The 7,148-nt window shown below is 32.4% G+C and overlaps 1 pseudogene; it reads left to right on the plus strand.

The window, feature by feature from the left end:
• The first annotated feature begins 5,806 nt into the window (after positions 1-5,806).
• Positions 5,807-7,148, plus strand: part of LOC132060484 (TMV resistance protein N-like) — a 16,731-nt pseudogene continuing 15,389 nt past the window's right edge.

Here is a 7,148-nt window from a genome sequence, read left to right on the forward strand (position 1 = left end):
CTTTTGTCAAACCCTAATTACGGGTAAGAAATTTTTGTTTTTTTTGTGGTTAAAATTATTTTTCAATAATGAAAAAAACTTATTCGTTTTTGGTGTTTACATAAAGTTGGTGAATGAAAAACTTATTCCTTTTCAGAGTTACTGTTTCCAAATTTATGTGTTTCAGATTCCTTGTCACAAAGAGTGTTTACCATTTTGTCTCATGGGAAGAGCTTCCCAAGTTGGTTCCACCATCAGGGAATGGACACAAATGTATCAGTAAATTTGCTCGAAAATTGTTACGTAGATGATGACTTCTTGGGATTTACTGTATGTTACTCTGGCAGCTTAGTTGAAATCACAGTGCAATTGATTCCCTTATGTAATGATTGAGTGTCGGGCCTGGTTCATTTCTAGTTGTGGTAGAGTTAAGGACTCATGATCTTTCAATTTTTCTTGCAAAATATTGAGTGCTAGATTATTATACCAAATGTTACTTAGAAGCCCTTTCCTCTCGAGACATTTTTCAACAATTCATGGCAGATGTGATGTGATCGTTTCAAATTAGGAATTGCAATCTTTTTTTATCTTAATCTTACTTTCTGCTGTTTCTTGTTGAAATTGATCTTGATAAACTAAGAACATTTGTATCTCAATGACTAGATTACATAAGTGGTTTTAACAAGTTATACTCTTTTGGTGTTGGATTGTTTTTGCAGTGTAAGATGGGATTTTGAGAACAAAACTGACTAAGCATACGAAGGGCACATGTTTCCTCAATTTTTTAATAGAACAACTCGATTCTTGGCCTGAGAAAGAGATTCGGAAAAGAACTTCTATTATACAATAATCCATTATTCGTAACTATTTATATTCTTGTCTCAGTTGTGGTGACGTGGCACCTCTTTTGGACCAGAATACTAAGTTTCATAATGAAATGAATTCACTTCTTTGTCTTTGCAGACAAGTAGCTTCCAAAACGGGTGGATGAAAGAAGTATTGGAACTATTAGCAAGTCGCCTCGCATCATCGCAAAGCAAATAGACCAAAGGGGAACTATTTCCAGGAACCGGATGTTGCTCCAGTTGTAGAGCAACTATTCTTTCTTTGGGATGTAGAGCTCAAATACTTTCTTTGCCACATCCAAGTTCTACTGAAGAAGCGCAGATATCTTTTGCCAAAGGTTAAATGGTAGAAGTAGTTTGTGAATAGGAGAATCACTGAAAATGGTCAATCTATTAGGCGGATTAAGTAGTTCTGCGGAATGAGTTTAGAGCAAGTACTCCAGTTTTAAGGGAACAAAAGAAGTATTAGAGGTAGTCATTGGTCTATATTGTTTGTTTGTTTGTTATCTCAGAATTGGAGAGTTGTATGACATAATAGAGATTTAGAACCAGAACTGGCAATTGACATGGACATTGGCTTTAGGCTTAGAAACAGTCTTTGAAAAATGCAGTATCCCATTTGGATGCCTCTAAGGCAAAAGCTAGTTTATTTTAGTAATCAAATGTTGGTAGGAATAGTTGGAATATGTACAAGAATGTATGTGATATATTTATTTAAAAAAAAGGCCAAGTATTGACAAAATTGATAAAAGGACAACAAATGAAAATCAAATTTGATTGATTTGATTTTAATATTTAAAAAATCGACTTAATTGATTTGGTTTCATTTCAAGAAAAAATCGTCCCTAAACCGAATCATAAACACCCTACACTTGGGTGTATAAGGACACAATCATTAGACAAGTATATTAGGAGTATATGTTTTAAGTAAAACAAAGTCAACTGACACGGTAGTTGAAATGAGTTAGCTGCCAAGTCTTATTTTCTAAGAGGAAAAAAACTCAAATAGTCCCTTAGGTATGGGGCTAGGAATTTTTTTGTCCTTTATACATAAACCATTAAATATTTTTTAGATGGAGAAATTTAGACCCTTGACTTTACAAGAAAAGATGGTGTATAAGAAAAGATGGTCCAACACAAAACTCACGCAACACATACAAAGAATAAATTCCTGAATTGATGTTAGAATTTGAATCAAACAGTACGGAGAAAATATAAAAACACACCACTCCCAAACTTTGTTTAACAAGCTTCATTTGTTTATTTTCATACTAGTGAATTTGTCCGCGCTTTGCGTAATTACAAAACACTTTACTTAATTTATGAAAATATTTAAAAAAACAAACCGAAAATATAAGTTTGCAACAATTAAAAGTATCCTAAATCTATCTTACAACGGGAGAATATTCAAAGTTTAGGCAAAAGACTTACTTAATTTATGAAAATATTGAAAAAAAAAAAATCGAAAATATAAGTTTGCAATAACTGAATATATTTAAATATTCCATCTTACAATGGGAGAATCTAAAATTGAAATATAAATTTCAACGCAAAAGTATTTCAAAACAAAAATTTAAAACCGAATCTAGGAATTAAAACCAAACATAATCTTAAGGGAGAAAAGAAAAGTAGCCGTGACATCACAATTACCAAACTATATTTTTTCTTTTACTTCGAAATTCTTTTTAAAAGAAAATTCAAATATGTTTTCCTCTACTTTCCATCGTAAAAATGATATATTTTCAATATTTTATAAAACTTCGTATGAACTCTTCAATCCACAGATGATGAAGGTTTGCTGGAGCCTCTGCAAGGTCTTGTTTGTGGCCTCTGATTTTAAAATACTATTTTTGCGCTGTTTTGCGGTGTAACACTGCAACCAAATTAAAATTAATTAGAGATTATATATATATATATATATATATATATATTTTTGGATAGATTAATCGAATTCATTTCTGCTGGGTAATCTCACTTTAGATAAACTATTCTTTATTAAAGATGACTTCATTCTTATAACTCTAACCCGAAATCTCCGGTTAAAGGTTGGGGGATATGAGATTAAACATTATATATGAGGTAATTCAAAAGACTATAATTGGAATAGAAGAAGAGTAATTAAGTGCAGCACTCACTTAAACAAAAGAACAACCCATCAATTTCTTAGCATCTCCAAGCATTATAATCATTATACACAAACTTTCTTTGTCTGCAAAATACAGAAAACCAAAAATCCCCGGTTCACAAGATATTTTGTTACGTCTATATATATAATAATAATTCTACATGTTAACAAATTATAAAGAAATTAGAAAGTGGCTTGCTAAATTAACAAAGGCTTACACCTGGGAAAAGTTGGGAAGCTTCACAAAGAATTGGAACATTATTTCCCGTAAGAAATTCCCCTTTTAGCCAAGCTAGATCAAAAGAGGATCTTGAGAAATTATTTGACTGTCTTATCTCCTCAAGTAGACATTGTTCTGCAGCAATTGATTCACACCCTCTCAATCAATTGCTACTTGAGTAGTAATATTTATGGGCTCCATGTCTCTATTGTTGTTAATGCTGCAATTCTAATAAAGTTACAATAGGTGACTTAATGGGGTTTGATGATAAAGAGAAAGTGGGATATGTAAGACTTATTTGCTTGTTTAGTAATTGAATAATCTCTAATAGATGCATTTGGTTTGAGACGGTTGGTCTACGAAGGATTTCATCGGTGGTTTTGCCTCTTTCTTCATTAATTAATTAATATAATACTGCAATTAAACCTTGAAGTTGAATTATTTATTTATTCCTTAGTGATTGAATGAATGAGAAGAGTTAAGTTTGGACTGTACCCTACTGTTCTCTTTAATTAACAATGAATCTTGCTTTTTTTCTTTAATTATTAATTGAAAAGAATGAATATAAAATGCAAAAAAATTTTAAAAAGAATAAATATGAATGGTGGTAGAGTAGTCTTGGGCCAAATCACTTGCCTTTACTTAACTTTATATTATACATAGATTTCCTTTTTTTTTTTTGGCAACTACGGATTAATAACAACGTTATCTTTAATCACAGTGAAGTCAAGTCACAGATGATAAAGAAATTGCTTGGATATTATCTTATTTTTACACATTTAACATATTTTATTGTTTCAAATAAACAAGGCTCACAATTTGTTGAGTAGAGTTTCAGTTTCTATCTATTTTATTTAGATTATTTTTATTAATAGTGTGTCAAACAAATTTAAACATTTTTCGGATGAAGACTTTTAAACATGCTAAAAATTAAAATAGAAAAAGCTTTTCAAGGCAATGGGTCTTTTATTGAGGAGATTATCGAAAGTGATAATGATTAATAGTAATACTTATTTTCCAATAATAGCATTAAACAGCTAAAAAAGTAAATAAAAATAAGTTAGTAAAAATAGATTGCACATACTCTCTCACTTTCAAATTGTTTGTCTTAGTGTTTTTTTTGGTCAATTTAAAAAAGAATGTATCTTTCATAGTTCGATAACTCTATAATTCCAATAATCCACCTGGCATGTTCAAGGCTATAAAATTAAAAGATATTTTGGTACATTATAAGTATGTACATCGTAAAGAGTCTACTTAGCCTTTTTTTAAATTAAAAGAAAGTATACTTATTAAGTTCGAAAAGTTAATTAATCTTATTTTTTCATATTTGCCTCTATTAGGTGTTATATTATCAAACCCCACTGCTATTTAATTAGGGATAATTTTGTCAAATTACTTATTTTTATCTAATAATTAGTATTTTTTTGGGTTATATAAATAAATAATGGACTCTTTTTTTTTTTATCGGAAGGGAGTAATAAACAATTTTTAAAAGACTAACAGACAGGTAAAATGAGGGAGTATTATGGGAATTGGGGATTTACCCATAGAAATGGGGTATTTGGAAATTGTTGTCCAATTAATTAATTAATTAATGGGTGAGAGAGAATTGGATTATGAGTTTATTAATTCGGAAGATGGGCATAGCTAGAAGAAGACGACGGACTGCAAGCCTTCAACGAGCACTATATAGCAAAATTGGCAATGATTTTCAAAGCATACATTTCAAGTTGCAGCACTATTTTCTATCCCAAGGTAATTTTTGTTAAATTCCAAATCGACTCATTTATGGGATCCACTTTTTTTTTTTTTTTCCCTCTTTGCATCTGCACAAACCAGATGTTGTAGAGCCACTATTCTTTCTTTGGGATGTAGATTGTAGAGCACAAATACTTTCTAGGTAGAGTGAGAATCCGTGAAGTCTCGGGGTCGCGGGTCGGGGGGGGGGTGGGTGGTGGTGTGGGATAGGGGGGGGAAATGAAGTGCATTCGAGGGTGGTGATTGGGTGGGAGTGAGATTTGGTTGGGGGTTTGTTATGGGTGTGGTGTGGTGTGGGGGTTTATTTTCCGGAAAATGTTTTCTATTAACTAACTCTACGTAGGAAAATATGAAAGAAATTCACTTATTTTTCACTACCCAACTAAACATGAGAAAAATAGTAGAAATTCACTTATTTTTTAAGAAGACATTTTCCTTCGTACCAAACACACCCGATGTTAATAATTTTGTCTTGGAAGATGTATTTTGAATTTAAAAATATGTTAAGGATTAAATAGTAAAAGATTGAACAAACCAAAAATGCTTATAAGCCGAAAAGTCATAACTTGAGGTGACCAACTTATTATTTTTGGCGACTTTAGTTATAAATATTGAGGTATTCATCAATACATAAGTCAAAAGGTGGAAAGCTAGTTTGACCCGGACGCGTGGATCAAGATGATAATTTTAGAGTATACAAGCCTCAATTTTTCGTGTAATTGGTCAAGTCTACCAAATAATTTTTTGCGGAATGGATGCGAGTTGCAAAAGCACTCGCTCCAAAAATATTCATAGGAGATGATGCACAACAGAGAGAATTAAGGTAATTTACATAAAGAAAGCCCGAGGAGTCGCTTTATTAAGCACTAACTACATCTTATTACCACAACTACAATCTATCCACACAGTTTGTGTTTTCTTTTTCAGACGTACAATTGAATCCATGGCATCATCTTCTTCTTTTGCTAGTAGTTCAAAATACTCTCCTCGATGGAAGTATGATGTCTTTGTAAGTTTTAGAGGTGAAGATACTCGTAAAACAATTACAGGTTACTTGTACAAATATTTGACAGACAGGGAAATAATCACCTTTCAAGATGATAAAAGGCTAGAGCTTGGCGATTTGATCCCAGAAGAGCTCTTGAAAGCTATCGAAGAGTCTCAAGTTGCCCTCATCGTTTTATCGAGGAATTATGCTACACCAAGATTGGTGCTTGAATGAACTAGTGAAGATTATGGAATGCAAGAATGACGAAAATGGACAAACAATCATACCAATCTTCTATGATGTGGATCCATCACATGTTCGGAAGCAAACGGAGAGCTTTGCAGATGCATTTGCCGATCATGAATTAAAGTATAAGGATGATGCAGAGGGGATGCAGAAGGTGCGAGGATGGAGGACTGCCCTAACTGCTACCGCAAATCTAAAAGGATCTGTAGTATTCCATGGCAGGTGAGTTAAAACACACATAAACTGAAACGGAGGGGATAATTTATGAAGACTAGCTACACATATCTAATACAGAACAAAGAATCTGTACCTCAAAAATGAGTCAAACAGATGTAAGATTAACTTAATTCACACAGGATCTTGAGCACAATAATCTTATATGGAGACAACACCATAAACATACCTGATGTGGAAGACATTATTACGAAAGCGGAAGCGTTAATTGTAGAAACTGGTTTCTACCTCCTTACCCTAGCCTTATGTTACCACAGCCATCAGTGATGGAAAAAGTATATAGAATAAGTGGTAACCCTAATGGGTGGAGGGAGGACCAATTTATAGTGGTTGAGACTTAATCCGGTACGTCCATCAAGTAACCGATCTAACGGACGAGATTTATTCTTCATTAAATATTAGTTATGGGCTTTATATTAATTGGGTCACACATAAGAATAATAAAATTCTTACATTCTCCCACTTGGCCCAATGACCACATAACACTAATATTTAAATGACATAAAACATTAGTAGCTACATAAAAATAAATCTCTTCTATAATGTCCATCATACATACCTTAAATACAAACCACTAATGCGATACTTTTACAATTTTTTTTTCTACATACCCTTATACTAAAACTTTATTATCCCCACTAGGGTTCAAGGGTATAAAAATTTAACATTAGTCCACAATGTCTTTGGGGGAAATTTTCCCCAATATCTAAAACAATTGGGACACCTGGAAAAAATTCATTAAAGTATATC

This window comes from Lycium ferocissimum, chromosome 6 (genome assembly GCF_029784015.1).
Source record: "Lycium ferocissimum isolate CSIRO_LF1 chromosome 6, AGI_CSIRO_Lferr_CH_V1, whole genome shotgun sequence".
NCBI classification, from domain to species: Eukaryota; Viridiplantae; Streptophyta; class Magnoliopsida; order Solanales; family Solanaceae; genus Lycium; species Lycium ferocissimum.